The sequence below is a fragment of the Saccopteryx bilineata genome, chromosome 5, assembly GCF_036850765.1.
Source record: "Saccopteryx bilineata isolate mSacBil1 chromosome 5, mSacBil1_pri_phased_curated, whole genome shotgun sequence".
Lineage (NCBI taxonomy): Eukaryota > Metazoa > Chordata > Mammalia > Chiroptera > Emballonuridae > Saccopteryx > Saccopteryx bilineata.
This window is the reverse complement of record NC_089494.1, coordinates 29,385,144-29,401,869: the sequence shown is the minus strand read 5'-3', so window position 1 is coordinate 29,401,869 and position 16,726 is coordinate 29,385,144.

Here is a 16,726-nt window from a genome sequence, read left to right as displayed (position 1 = left end):
CATTGGACCCATCGTCCTGGAGTAATCTGAAAGCATGTAAGCAGAACAACAGAGTGTATACCCTTTAACTTGGTGAGTCCTTTTGGAGAGAATATACACATAAAGCATGAAAAAGAAAGGATTCGAAAAATGGTAATTTCTGGGATAGGAAATGTGGGTTCTCCCAGACATAACGCAACGAAAGGACGTAGGTTGCCCATGATGTTTTCTCATGAAAGGGTCCTACCGGGCACCGAAATGCAGGTGTGTGCGCCAGGAATATGCGAGCTGATGCAAAATGCGTGAGGCAGACCCCACACAGTCTGTTCCCACAAAGCGCCAACGTGCGTATGGAAAGCTGTGAGCGGTCAGCGGTTAATGTTCGCTTGGTTCTTTTTACATACAAAACAGCTCAAATTCATATGAACTAAATAAAAACAAATGAGGCTGCTGCCACGTGGCTGGCCCAGAGCTCCTGGTAAACATGAAAATGATAGCAAGAGGCAGAAATCTGGGGGCAGAGCAAAAACATCTGAGACATGCATTGGTTGTGACAGACAGAGGAAATCACTCCCACATGCCTGGAAATGGCCGTCTCCCTAAGCAGCCTCTACACTGGGTTGGGGTCCCCACCCTCCTCTCCTGCCATAGATCCTCTCCACAATCAGGGTCCCCTAGGCCTGGCCCCAAGGGGACGACACCTGGCCTCTGCCCCTCACTGAGCTCCAGGGCCCAGCCCTCCCCAGCATGGTCCTTCCCAGGACACACAACCAGAGACACAATGCTGGCCTTAAAAGAACCAGAGAGGAGTGGATTCACCGGGGTGTGCCCTCACCCACCAGTCACACCCTCCATGTTTCAGACACTCTCTCCCAACACCTCCGTTTTGGCAATTCTTCCCCATGGGTTAAGGAGGGTGACGTTACCAGAGGTACGTAGTCAGGGGGTTGCCTTGCAGCTGCCCCTAGACACAGGCTGACCCAAAAGGAGTATTTGAGGGAATGAAGCTGGAACAGCAAAGAGAAAGGGGTTTCTAAAACACTAGGCAGCCAGATCAGACCAAACAGGATTCGCAGGTGCACCTTTCCCCAAAGCCAAAGAAAGACGGACCCAAAGAAACAGCGCATCTAAGCACCTGGCTTGGGCGCTGAAGCCTAAGGAAACAAAACCAGAATGTAACAAACTCTCAAAGCCTACTGACAGCAACCGAGCAGTTGGCCTGGGAATAAAATTTCCTTTTAAAATGAGGAAAGGGTTTGATGTTTCTAACGTTATCCCACAGGTCCAGCGGGGATCTTTTCACCAGTTCTGGGGCAGCACCGTCAGGCAGTACATACACAAGTGATGGACTCCGGTGGGGACCAGGACCACAGCAGCAGCTGGAAGGACAAAGGCAGAGGTGTCGTCATCACCGGCCTCAGCCTTACCTCCCCCTAGGAGGAAACATGCAGGTTGTTGGGGGAATGGAGCCTCTAGACATTCTTTAATGGGAAGGCTGTTCCGCCCAACAAAATCCCACCCAACTTTTGAACGCCCCCTCCCAACGGATACTCATATAGAAGAAAAACCTATTTATAATGTATCTGAGTCTGGATCCTAACTTGCATTTACCTATATAAACACCAAGCATTTTTTTTTTGGCCTGGTTCTGATATTCACTGAATTCTGAAACTGCACTTAAGGTGTAAACCTAGGGACGATTGTACTGTTTTGTTTTTTCTTGAGGTGAAATTCACATCACATGAACTGACCACCATAGAGTATACGATTCAGTACACTAAAGGCATGCTCACACAATTCAGTACACTAAAGGCATGCTCACATTCACATTGTGTGCAGCCACCACTCCGTTCTGGTTCCAGAATAACTCATCACACGGAAGGAGCACCTAGCAAACAGTCACTTCCTCCCCCACCCGCACACACGCCTCCAGCCCTCCGCAACCAGCAACCTGCTTTCTGTCCTTATGCATGTAGCTGTTCAGGATGTTTGTCTCCTGTAAGTGGAATCATTCAATATCTTCCCTTAGGATAATGTTTTCAAGGTTCATCCATATTGTAGCACGCATCAGCACGTCATTCCTTTTTATAGCTGAAGTTCCATTGTACGGCTATTCCGTATTTTGTTTATTCATTGATCGATGGATTCTGGTTCCTGTCCACTCTTTGCCTATTGTAATTAGTGCTGCTACGAACATCTGTATACAGGTGTTTGGTTGAGTGCCTATTTTCAATTCTTTGGGTAAATACCTAGGAGTGGGATTTACTGGGTCATATGGTAATTCTATGTTTAGCTTTTCAGAAATCTGTGCTTTGTTTTGTATGAAACTCTACCAAAAGTTGCTCATTATTTTAGAAAGTCACCCTGCTGATGACCCTGCCTAGATCAGTCTACATTTGTGGATGTTGCATTCATGATGATTGACATGTAGGTGTCCTTAGCTGACCATATTAGTTACTATATCCAAGCATTTACATATTGGAAATACTATATATTTTGTTAAAAGATTATTTTTCTGCTATATTACAGCCAAGCCTATATTATTCTTTAATGATTTATATAGGTAAGTTATATTATCTATATAGTTAAGAATAATCAGCATTATAAGTATTTTTAAAATGAGGAGTTAAATCTAATAGAGTTGAGAATCACTAGGAATGTGTCTTTGTCTGTTGAGCGGCTATAACACTATCCCATAGACTAGGTGGCTTATAAACATCAGAAATCATTTCTCACAATTTTGAGGCCAGGGAAGTCTAAGAGCAAGACACCAGTAGATTTAGTATCCTGGGAGGCTCCAGTGCCTGGTTCATAGACAACTAGCCTTTCTCTGGGTCCTCACACAGCAGAGGGGTGAGGGAGCTCTCTCAGATCTCTTTTATAAGACCACTAATCCCATTCATGAGGGCTCTAACCTCATGACCTGATGACCTCCCAAAAGCCTACCTTCAAATGCCTCACATTGGGTGTTAGATTTCAACATAAGAATTTTGAGAAGACACCCACAGTCAGTCTATAGCACAAAAGATATTGAATAGCATGCCAGCACTTTGTATCTATCTCTAAGAAAAAAATAACATTGATATTGGAAAGTGCTGGCCAGGCAGAGTACTTACACATTTTGTTTAACGCAGCCCAGTGGTCTCCATACCTACAGCCCAAAGTTACAGGTATGGTGGCCTCAAAACAGTTAACTACTAAGTGAAATTTCGGTTTGTTAACTTACAAAAACATTTGGGATGATGATGCTGTATAATATAGAATGGGACATAATGCTGTTTCTGCTCAAACCGGGGGTGGCGTGGGGAAGGGAATATTTACAACATGCCTCTTCCCAGACATTATTCTCTTCTACTGACGCCTGGATAATAATGCCCTCACTAGCACCCGATACAGAGAGCAGCCAGTCACAAATAATAAAGCAGCAGAGTATTTTGAAAGGGTCAGCCTCCTTAAATTTCAGCTGCAGATCCACACAGCAGTGACTTAGAAACAGGAAAGATGGAGCTATAAAATAGTTGATAAAAACACTATACTTAAAATATCAGCCTACTCACTAAATTCATGAAAGTGGTCACCTCTGAGATGTGGGGGAAGGAAATATGATCAAAAGATACTTCAACTTTCTCTGTAACGTTTTATTTCTTTTATTTAAAAATGTTTTCCTTGGCGAGGTGGCTCAGTGGATAAAGTGTTGACACAGTGCACCAAGGTGGCGGGTTCGATGCTCATTCAGGGCACATAAAAGAAGCAATCAATGGGTGCACAACTAAGTGGGACAATGAAGTGGAACAATGAAGTGGAACAATGAGTTGATGCTTCTCTCTCTCTCTCTCTCTCTCTCTCTCTCTCTCTGTCTCTCAATAGAAAAAATTAAAAAACTCTTTCAGTAAACAGATAGGCAATTGACATTTGTTGACACTTGTAAACTTTGGGAAGTAAGAATATGAATGTTGGTTATACAATCTGTGTAAACTGTATTTTTTCCTTAAAATCAAAGATGTATATATGCACATACATACATATAAATATAAAACCTTAGAGCAATTCTAGGTGAACACTGAGCATTCTCTACAGTTTATATAAACCCTTAAATGTGACCAAACTAGCCCAAATTAATGAGGACCCCAGAAAAGTGAACAGCACAGGGACAGGATACTTAAGGAGAGGAAAACTAGAGCCGCCAGAGCAGAGGGGCATTTCCCATGACCTCTTCTGCAGTTTGGAGAAAGGTTCTAACAGTTCTTCTCCTTACAGAGTAATGGGCATTAACGCCAGAGCCGTACACAACAGTAATTTTGTTCATTGTGTTTATAGGCATTTAAATTATGGCTTTGTATTCTGTATCTAGATGGGTAGGTCATCTCAATTAATCTTTTATGTTCTCTGATGTCATCCTGAGCTAAAAGAATTTTTCCAGTCATTGCTTAAGATAAATCTGAGGCCAGGTGGGACCCATTGGCATTTCAGCTAAGAGTCTTATGCCTAAGAGAGTCAACCAGTACAATGCCTGTGGTGGATTAAAGATGACCACAGATTCTCTGCTTCTCCTCCCATCAAAAAGGTGGGGTGTGTTTCCCATCCCCTGGAACACAAGCTGGCTATGATCTGCTTGACCAACAGAATTCAGAGGTAGTGACATCCTAGAACTTTTAATGCTAGGTCATAGAAGCCTACAACTTCCACCATGATTCTTAAAACACTTGATCTGGGAGAAGCCAACAATCATGTATGTATGAGTATTCTGAGACTGCCATCCTGTGAGACAGCCCAGCTAAATGCAAAGATGCTGTATGGCAAGGGAATAATGACCAAGCAGCCAAGCCACACCAGCCATTCCAGCCCAGGCACCAGACACGGAAGTGAAAAAGCCACCTTGGACATTTCAGCCCCTGAAGATGTGACATGGAGCAAGACTGAGAAACCTTCTGACAACCGAAACCACAGCCTCATATATAGATGGCCCCAGTCAAACTGTCCCATATCTCCATCCCTCGGAGCCATTCGTCATCAAGAAACAAAGATGAGCTGTCCCTACTGAGCCCCCTGTAATTCCTGACCCATAGAATTCTGAGCATGATAAATACTGTTTAATGTCACTTTGTTTCAGCATTGTTTATTCTTCAGAAATTGATAGCCAGAACCCTGCCCCTGGCTGAACAGTGCCTAAAAAGTTGATGGCTGGCTAAATGGGTAGGAATTCATGTACACCTAGTTATCTAACCCAGAGCCAATGCAAAAATAGACATTTTCTTGAATTGCGAATTATGATATACTTTTACTCTTTAATATCTCTTATATTTTTATTTTTATTTTGTTAGTTTTATATCTGAGGAAAAGGCCAAAGTGTGTTCCAAGGACAGGTGTTCCTTGGGAGTGGAAGGAAGCAGGAAAAGTCCACCTTTTAAAACAAAGAAAAGGTGAAGGAAAGCTGGCAAGTCAAAATTAAGTAGGTGTCACTCTTGCAAGACTTCTCAAAGCTCTTGGTATGTAAATGTGCATTGTGAATCTCCAAGGAGAAAGCAGAAGATGACGCATTTCCCCAAGTCTATTAGATCATAAACAAGGTTTTGTGGTTCCACGCACCATCTTGCAGAATTAGTTTTTCATTGGGCGGAGCTTCTGTGCCACTGTCCATTTAAGCATTTTGGTCCTGGGTCACGACTTCTCAGTCAGCAGGTGTGTGCACTTTGCTCGGGAAGTCCATCACCTAGCAGTGTGCTCTAGGGTTTGCACATGTAACATGAACCTTTGGGAAAGAAAGCCAAGAAAACAGTGAGCACACAGGGGCCAGGCTCTATACACATTACGCTCTCATCTCTTCTGATTGGTCAGTGCAATTGTCATACTGATAAGGTTAACTATTTTTACCAACAGTCCTAGGATTATAAATATTGGGACAAAAAAAGAAACCAACAATGGCAAAAATGATCCAGCAGCCCATCCTGTCCTTGCTAAAAAAAGAAAGAAAAAAAAACCATTTTGCTTTGATTTTGGGAAGCACATGCCTGGTACTATTCCCCAGCTTCCTCACTTGACCCCAACCGACTGTCCCTTTTATGCCACCAATTAAGCTTCGTGATTAGTCATGCTCGTTTCAGCTGGCCAAGTGCCCGAGCTCTGCCTGAGGCTGGTCCAAGTGTTTCTTCTACCAATTGGAGCTGTCAGATCCACTCATTTTTCTTAGGTTAGTATGGCAATCCAATCATCTTCAAAAGAGACATTTCCTGAGGGCCAAAACTCACGTGCCCCTAGAACGGAATCCAAGTCGGGCTTAGCACTGGCTGGACACGGGGGAATTCAGAGAAGCAAATTCAACCATTCCACACTTGGGTGCTTCCGACTCTCAGCGCACGTTCCCAGTTTTAAGGGACCAGCTAACTGCACGATTTCCTAGGGTCCTCATTTCCAGGATTTCAATAAGAGTGAGTAATATTCCTGCCCTAGTCATTGACTTCCTCATTTGAGGGTTTTCATATAATTTGGGGGTTTTTCATGGTTCATACTTGTCTCCTATTTTACGTCCCTCCCTCTCCCTGGTGTAGGACTCAGGATACCGGATGGTGATTATTCGTCTCCATGCTTGGATGCTCCAGGAGCTGCCATGACACTAAAAACCCTCTTTTTACCCCAATAGCCTGCACCCGGCAGAATGCTGCCAGTTAGCTATCTTGTCCCAGATATCTCTTCTGTGTTTCAGGTGGAAAGAAAGAGAGCAAAAAGAAAAAATGAAAAAAAAATACGTTATCTGTTAGCTAAGTATGCCCCCTGTAACAGGAAGAAAAGGTATCGATTATACAAACCCACCAAGCAGGCTATCCTTATACTCATTGCCCAAGACAGAGCCACTTGGCCATTTGTCCCCTGAGGTGGAGAACCGGTGCCGACAAGGGGAGATCTCTAACTGGACACCTGGCTGCCCTAAACAATGGAGGGTCCTCAGTAAGGGGGGCAGAGGAGACGTAGGATCAGCAACCACAGTGTCCAAGGTTGACTGAGACAAAAAGACCAGGCCTGTTTGTTTGTTTTGTTTTGTTTTTTAAGTTTTTTTTTACTTTTTGATTTTACAGAGAGAGGAAGTGGGGGGCGGGGAATGAAAAGTAGTTGCTTCACTCTAGCTGTTCATTGCTTGTTTGTCATATGTGCCTTGACCAGGCAAGCCCAGGGTTTCGAACCGGCAACTTCAGCATTCCAAGTCAACGCTTTATCCCCTGCACCACCACGGGTCAGACTAGGCCTGTTTTTTTATTCATAAAAATAAAGTTTTAAAAGGATGTATTGAGGCATTTTTATCCACAGGTAAAGATATGACTTAACTATAATTACTTAAGATTCTACTGAGAAACTCTCCTGTGCCTCTAGCCAGTGGAACTATCCAATTGGGATGGGGGGGGGGGCTTTCTTTTTAAATAAATCACCCGGCTGTCAGAAATTGAGTACAGCCCCTCCTTGTTTCAGCTCTTTCTTGACTCACCAGACCACACCCCCTTCCATGTATTTGCCTGTGTTGTGTTGCAAATTAACTTTTAAAAGACATTTTTTTCCCCAAGAAAATTTAGAGTCCCCCCAAAGCCACCACCCAGGATAATGAACTATAGCTGCTGTCATCCCCGGAGGGCTTAATGACCGTGTTCGATGTGTGTGTGGACAGCCGACGCTCCCTTCAAAATTGTCTCTAAATGGTCTTCAAGATGTTTTGACTATAATTTGTTACAAAGAAACTCACTATTAATTGCAGATTGTCATAGCTCTTAGTCCAACGTAACTGTTAGGCCAACAAAGCATTGTCCCCTCAGGAGAAGGGGGGGGCCAGCCTGCTCTTCCCGGCTGGTAAGTGGTTTCTCTCAGTCCCGCTCTGCTCCCTGCCTCCCATTTCCTTGCAGAAAATCCAGGGAAGCCTCCATGCTTCTCTGTGCCCTACTTCAGCCCCTTCCTAGCCAGGAGTGGGGACGACTCTGCCGCATCCCATGACCTGCCAGGAAAGTGCCACCGTGGGGACAGCGCTTCTCCACAGGGGCCACAAAGGACGCCAGGGACACAGTTGTCAGGGCTTCGGAAGCCCCACGGAGCTCAGAGGGTCATGGCGGCTGCACGTCCTTCCTGACATGGCCCCCAACTCCCCTCCACCTTCTGTGTGATCAGATGACGGAGAATGTGCGGCTTAGGGGGCGGCTGGGGGGCACGGACGTTAGGAAAAGGAGACACAAAAGTAAAAATGGAGTGTTTAAAAGTCTTAATTTGAGGAACATTAATTATTACTTCACTCTGAGAGAAAACAACATTAGTCTGACCAGGTGGTCACTCGGTGGATAGACCTTTGATCTGGGATGCTTGATCATGGGGTCGCCCTTTTGAGCAGGGGATCATAGATATGACCCCATGGTCACTGGCTTGAGCCCAAAGGTCACTGGCCTGAGCCCAAGGTCACTGATATGAACAAGGGGTTATTGGCTCAGCTGGAGCCCCCCAGTTAAGGCACATATGAGAAAGCAATCAATGAACAACTAAGGAGCCACAACGAAGAATTGATGCTTCTCATCTCTCTCCTTTCCTGTCTGTCTATCTATCTATCTATCTATCTATCTATCTATGTATCTATCTATCTATCTTGCAAGCTAAAAAAAAATGTTATTGTTCTAAGTTCACAAGCCTACTCCATCTTGGACAAAGTCAGGGTGTTGAACCAACTATACCCCAATCCATCCTCTATACCCCACGGATTGATCTTTTGAAAACACAGATCCAATCATCTTTCCCTTCCTTATTCACCTGCTAAGAATCCCATTGCCTGCTAGACAAAGCCCACACCTCTCCGCCTGGTGTACAAGTTCTCACACAGGCCGGCCATGAGTGCACACAGGTGCACATGAGTCTCCAACCACCCCGTCCAGAGCCACCCTAGCCACAGTATCCCTTAAGGTCAGTGCACTTCATACCCTGGTTCACGCTGTTCCCTCTTCCTAGAATACTTTCTCTTCCTTCTTGCCTAACAAATTCTCATTATCTTTCGGGACCAAATTTAAATGTCACCTCCTATGTAATGTCTCAAGCCTTCCAGCAGAATACATCCCACTTCCTCCGGGCTCTGTGCCCTTTGCTCCTACTCAACTACAGCACTAATCATAGTGTGTCGCTACATTTCTTGCTCCTCTGTTAGGTTGTAAGGTGATCTTCTCACCAGAAGTGTGCCTAATTGACTGGTAAAGTTCCAGCAACCAGACCAGTTAGAAGAAGTAGAGTATGTTGGAGGCTGGGAGGAAAAATGGACAGGTGAATGATTAGATGGGTGGATGAATAATTTGTTTTACATTAGGTATCTTGAGTGGTTAAAGAGGATCCCATAAGCCTAGGAACTAAAAGAAATCTGTAAATAAAGAATCATTGAGCTGAGACTCAGGTGATCCCACTTCTAGTAGCTTTATAGGTCCCAGGGTCCCTATCTAATAAATAAAAAAAGCATTTCTTGCTCTGATGTTCTGTAAGTCAGTGATAGTCTAAACTATCCAAAACTTTTTACAGAAATAGAAATGTTTTCAAATTTGTTCTGCTTAACAGAGTAGTATTATTCATATGTCACTATTTGATGTTTTAAATGTGACTAATGCAACAGAGGAACTAAATTTGTAATTTTATTTCATTTTAATTTTATATTTAAATAGCTACATGTGGCAAGTGGCTACCATGTTGGACAGTACAGGTGAAACCATTATGCACAAACCTTATGTTATATCTCAGTGTACTCCTATTAAATACCTTCAAAGACTATGCAGGCTCAAACTGAACAGGTTTTTCTTGTCCAGGTGATAAAGTTACCTATATTGGGGGCAATGAGTGATGTTCTACCTTCTCTCATATCTCAACTAAACACAGCTCCTCCAGTGACCCTGGCCAAGCCTATGACTCCTACCTGGCCTGAATTAGCATAAGAGGGTCAGCCCAGAGATACCCAATCAAGAGATCTGATGCATCTCAAAGTATGACCTGATACATCTCTAATCCCCTTGTCCTGGTCCTCAAAGCTGTCACCCACTGAGGGCAGGAATGATGTCATGTTCATCACCATATCTCCTATAACATTTAGAATCATGCTTAACACTTAGCAAATGCTCATTAAAATTTGCTGAATTAATTTAAAAATATTGCTCTCAGGGAACAGCATTCTAGTAACAGACTTGAAATCTCATGAACAACAATTGTATTCCCCAAAACCCATTTGTCCATCCAGCATGGTGAATCATAAAACCTCATTCAACATTCAAACATAGGCAAGTTTTAAATACCTGCTGTGTGTCTAATCCTAGGCCTTTGGTCATTTACTCAGGGCTCAGGATACAGAATACAGAATACAGTCTCTCCCTTCAGAAAATTCATAGTTTAATAGGAAACAGAGAAACACACAATTCTAATTCTAGAAGCCATTTACTCCAACAGAAGTACACGTAAGAAGGTGTTTAATAACTCTTTATTTTGAAAAGTTTAAAAATCTTTGTTCTCATTACAAGAAAAAAAACATTCCATAACTATGTATGATGATTAATGTTAACTAGGCTTATTATGGCGATCATTTTACAATGTATACAAAAACTGAATTATTATGATGTACACCTGAAACTAATATATTGTTATATGTCAATTACCCCTCAATAAAAAATTCTCTGGATTGTAAATCATGGTGGACATGGGGGGGTTACACCACCAAGACCTACCTTCAATGAAGGATTTGTGGCCCCAGCACTTTTAAGTACTGTTGACAGATAGCCTCCAAATCCCAGTTCCTTCTGATTATCCTCATCTATTGACTGGCCAGTGCTGGACTATAAAGGCCCAGCCATCCTGTACCAATCCCAGATAACTCCGAAGAGCCATATTAGCTTCAGAGAACACCAAGCATTCATCTGAGACTGTCCCTGGGTGGGCACTGGGGCTTGCTTTCTTCCTCTGTACACCTCTGCTTCCTTTTTCTCCCTTCCCAAGGACTCTTCTTGTAAACCTCCTAATGCTAAACCTCACCTGAGTCCGCTTCCCGGGGAACCCAACCTGCCACAGTGAGTGACCCACCCTCCTTATTTAGAACTAGCATTCCACCACTGATTGAAGAGTATGAGAGTCTTCTGCCCCACCAGGCCACAAGTGCCCCACTTGAGGTCTGCTCCGCCTCCCTTCCTGGTCACAAATCCTGTAACTGGCTGCGGCCATGCTGTGCCTCATAAGGGAAAAGTATAACCTGAAGGAGCTCCGAGACCTAGCCAGCATGTACCAACAAGAGTTGGGAGAGTACAAGTGGAATTTTATTCTGAAAGTGCTTAATTAAGGATGCTGGAATATAAGGTTGTATAAATAAGACTTTGGCCATTTGAGAGCCCTCTCCCAAGATAAACGATTTAATACCTTGGCAAGAACCCTAGAAAATGGAATAAGTTCCCAACAACATGTCTGCTGGTGGAAGAATGGAAAAAGGAACACTCACGTTAAGTGAGGCTGAAACGCCAGAATTGCCATGGTTGATGGTGGAAGAAGAGATTAGAGGCCTCAGGAAAGTGGCTATGCTACAGAGGATATCCTGAGAAAGGCAAGACTATGAAGAATGTGTTGCTGATAAGGATGGTTCAACATATGGAAAGCAATCAATGTAATACACTTACATTAACAAAATAAAGATAAAATCACATGATTATTTTATACTAAAAAAGCAATTGATAAGCAGATAACATCCACTTTTGATTAAAACATTCAATAAAATGGGTATAGAAGGAAAGTACCTCAACATAATAAAAGCCATATATGACAAACCCTCAGCTAATGTCATACTCAGTGGTGAAAAATTGAAAGCTTTTTTCTTTTCTTTTTTCTTTTTTTTTTTTAATATTTCAGTGAGAAGAGGGGAAGCAGAGACAGACTTCCACATATGTCCTGACGGAGATCCTCCCAGCCAGCCTGCTAGGGGGCAATGCTCTGCCCATCTGGGTCCCTTGCTGTGTTGCAACCAGAGCCATTTTTTAGCACCTGAGGTAGAGGCCATGGAGACATCCTCAGAATCCAGGGCCAACTCAATCTAATCAAGTCATGGCTGCAAGAGGAGAGGAGGAGAGACAGAGAGAAGCAAGAGTGAAAGGGCTTGAGAAGCAGATGGGCGCTTCTCCTGTGTGCCCTGACTGGGAATCAAACCCGACTTCCACACGCCAGGCCAATGCTCTGCCACTGAGCCAACCAGCCAAGGCCTGGAAGCTGTCTTTTCTAAGAGCAGGAACAAGACAAGGATGCCCACTCTCACCTCTCTTATTCAACATAACACTGGAAGTCCTAGCCAGAGCAATCAGGCAAGAAGAAATAAAAGATATCCAAATTAGGAATGAAAAAGCAAAAGTGTCACTTTTTGCAGATGACATGATGCTTTATATAGAAAACCCTAAAAACTCTACTAAGCCCTGGCTGGGTAGCTCAGTTGGTTAATGTCATCCCAATACACCAGGATTGAGGGTTTTATCTCCCCTCAGGGAACATACAGGAATCAACCAATGAATGCATAAATAAGTGGAGCAACAAATTGATCTCTCTCTCTCTCTTTCCCATTTTCTCTTTCAAATCAATAAATTAAAAAGAATTTTAGAACAGATTCCACCATAAACTATTAGAAACAACAATCATATACAATAAAGTTGCAAAGTACAAAATCAATGTACAAAAATCCACTGCATTTCTATATACAACAATGAAATTTCAGAAAAAGAAATGAAAAATATAATTCATTTTTCAATTGCAACTAAAAGAATAAAATACCTAGGAATAAACATAACAAAAGATGTGAAGAACCTATACACTGAAAACCACAAAACATTATTTAAAGGAAATGAAAGAGACAGTGATATGGAAAGATAATCTTTTTTCATGGATTGGAAAATTAACATAGGTAAAATGTCCATATTATACAAAGCAATGCACAGATTTAATTCAATTCCCATCAAAATCCTAATGACATTTTTTAAATAAATAGAACAAAAATCATCAGATTTATATAGAACCACAAAAGACCCTGAATAGCCAAAGCAAACTGGAGAAAAAAAGAACAAAGCTGGAGGCATCACACTACCTGACTTCAAATTGTACTACAAAATGTCAGTAATCAAAACAGCATGGTATTGGCAGAAAAACAGACACACAAAACAATAGAACATAAATGAGAGCCCAGAAATAAAACCACATGTATATGGGCAATTAATTTTTGACAAAGGAGCCAAAAACACACAATGGAATAGAAAATCTCTCCAATAAATGATGATGGGAAATTAGAAAGTCACATGCAAAAGAATAAAACTAGACTGCAGTTTGTCCTCATGTACAAAAATTAATTTAAAATAGATCAAAGGCCTAAATATAAGATCTGAAACAATAAACTGAATAGAAGAAAACATAAGTACTAAACTTATGGACTTTGGTCTTAAAGATGATTTTATGAATTTGACCCCAAAGGCAAGGGAAGTAAAGGTAAAAATATATGAATGGGACTACATCACACTAAAAAGCTTCTGCACAACCTGGCCAGATAGCTCTGCTAACTCTGTTGTTAGAGCATCATCCTGAAGTAAAGAGTTTGCCGGTTTGATCCCCAGTCAGAGCACATACAGAAATAAATCAATGTTCCCATCTGTTTAAAAGAAAATAAAAATAAAGAAAATAAAAAGCTTAAGCAAGCAAAAGAAACTACCAACAAAACAAAAAGGCAACCAACCAAATGGGAGATATTTGCAAACAACAGCTCCAACAAGGGGCTAGTATCCTAAATAAATAAAGAACTCAAGACCAAACAAACAATCCATTAATAAATGGGCCAAAGGACCCGAACAGACACTTCTCCAAGAATATATACAAATGGACAACAGGTATATAAAAAGATGCTCAACTTCCCTAGCTATTAGGGAAATGCAAATCAGAACTACAATAAGATACCACCTCATACCTGATAGAATGGCTATTATCAACAAGATAAGTAATAACAAGTGTTGGAAAGTTTGTGAAGAAAAAGGAACTCTCATTCACTGCTGGTGAGAATGTAAACTGGCACAGTCAGTATGGAAAACAATATGGAGGTTTCTTTAAAAATTAAGAATAAAGTTACCATATGACCCAGCAATCCCTCTTCTGGGTATCTACCCCAAAAATGTGAAAACATTTACTTGTAAAGATATATGTATTCTTCTGTTAATTGCAGCATTATTCACAGTGGCCAAGATGGGAAAACAACCGAAGTGTCTTTCAAGAGATGATGGATAAAGAAGATGTGGTGCTTTTATACAATGAAATAGTACTCAGCCATAAGAAAAGAAAATACTGCCATTTGCGACAACATGAACAGATCTTGAGAATATCATGCTAAGTGAAATAAGTCAGAAAAAGTCAAGAACCATATGATTTTACTCATATGTGGGAAATAAAACTGAAGGTAACAAGTGAACAAACAAGAAAAACTGGTAGACACAGACAAGAGTATGGTGGTTACCCAAGGGAAGGGGGTGAGGGATAGTGAAGGGTCAAGGGAGCCGAATAGATGGTGATGGAATATGATTGGACTTCGGGTGGTGGGCGCTAAATGCAGTATACAGATCATGTATCATAGAGTTGAACACTTGAAAATGTTATAATCTTATTAACCACTGTCACCCCAATAAAATGTAATAAATGAATAAATAAAAATAAAACGAGTATAATGTGAGAGGGTCACCAGCATCACTAAAAAATTTAGTGGTGGCTCTTCTCTCTAGACTGAGTGTGCCAGCAGGTAAGGCCATTACAGAACTAGGTTCACTGATAGTAATGAGATAAAGGACTCCAAAATATAAGGGCAAGTTAACAACGCATAGCCATTAGGAGCGAGGTGGATTCAGTTACCATAATGAGTGGCAAGATTGGAGGAAGGGTGGAGAGAGAGGGTTGATCTGCACAGAGCTTAGGCAGTTGGTTCATAAAACGTGAGGCACCCAGGGGCAAAACAGATGGGCAGCCAACAAGGACACTATGCAGTTATTCAATTTGTACCAACTAAGGATATCACACATAGATGATCACGAGACGAGGGGTAGTTATTCCAATGTCACAGTCCCTTGACTATTTTTAGGACCCAGAGCCCAATAACTGAAGAAGAGGCCCAATCGCCAGGTAAAAGACCCTGCAATATCACAGCAGGAATTCACTCTTCTGATTCTCCCAGTGCTTCCACTAAAGGATCTTTGACTATTTGCTCAGTGAACAAATGAATTGAAGGGTAAGGGGTGTACCCAAACATTCTGAAGTCACAGGATCCAAGCTGACATTGATACAGTATGGGGGGGGGGCATAGGAGGAGCTAGGTACTGAAAGGAATTTTGGGCAAAATCTCATTCCTAGTGGGTCCACTGAGTCTGTAGACCCATCTGATGGTCACTACCTCAGCCAGCAAATGTATATATAAACATCAGAACAGACCTACGTAGTGGTTCGTACAACCCTTACAACGCATCATTGGACTGGAGGGTAAGAACTATAATCCTGTGAAAACTTTCACCTGCCATCTCCCAGGCAATATAATAAAAAATAAAATCATTACCAAGGGGGTGTGCCGGAATATAGAGCCTCTCTCAAGGATTTCACACTGCACCGTTCAGTTGGTAGCCCTAACCACATGTGGTTACTGAGGACTTGAAATGTTAGTGCAACCGAGAGGCTGGATTTTTTATTTTATTTCATTTTAATTAATAAAACTTTAGAACATACTCAAGTCAGAAAACCTTTGAAATATGTTTGAAACAATTTGAGTACTTTTCCAATTGTAAATTTTATGAAACTTAAATACAGACCAAGTATTTCAGATGAAACTTTAATGTCTGAGTTGGAATATACTGTAAATATAAAATATATATACTTAATACCCAAGAAAAAGACTATAATATATTTCATTAGTAGCATTTTATGTTTACGACATATTAAAATATTATTAATAGATTGAGTTAAATAAAATATATCACTAAAATCAATTTTACTGCTTTTCACTCTTTTAATGTGACTGTTAAACATTTTAAATTACATATGTGGCTCACATTATTTATACAGTGGAAAGTCGAAAGGATGCAGAAGTTGTGGTTCCAATCATATCTCTGCTTAATTTAGCAATCTGGCCCTTGCACAAACCAGACAGATCCTAAAGAGTAACCCTAGACTACCCCAAACTCAACAGGTGAGCCCAAGGGCAGCCATCTTGTCCGGTGTGATTTCTTTCCCAGAGCAGACTAACGGCGTCATCAGTTTGTGTCATGTGGTAGTTGATGTGATGAATGTGTTCTTTCCCCTCCCTCTCAGAGAAGAGGCTTGGGGACAGTTCACATTCACATGGGATGGACAATAGAACACATTTCCAGTTTTGCTCCAGTGGACTCTGACCTGAGTTCATATTTCACATTCCCGCTCCCAACTCCCGTGACTTTGGCGTATTAATCTCCCCAAGCCTTACATTTTTTTTCTACATGTAAAGCTGTATTGCTCATGCTTACCTCATGGGGCTGCTATGAAGACCGACATGAGCTAATACGGATGGAGTGCCCAGCATGGAAGAGGCAAGCAGTAATGGAGGCCCCTCTTCGCTCAGGGTCCAGAAGAGAGAGAGAAACCCTGGGTGATAGGCACCGGGGGCCCTGGGTTAGTGTGACGGGGGTGGTCCCTCCAGTTTACTCTGACAGCTCTTGGTAAGTACAGGGAAGGCTGGTGCTTAGCCCAGCAGTGG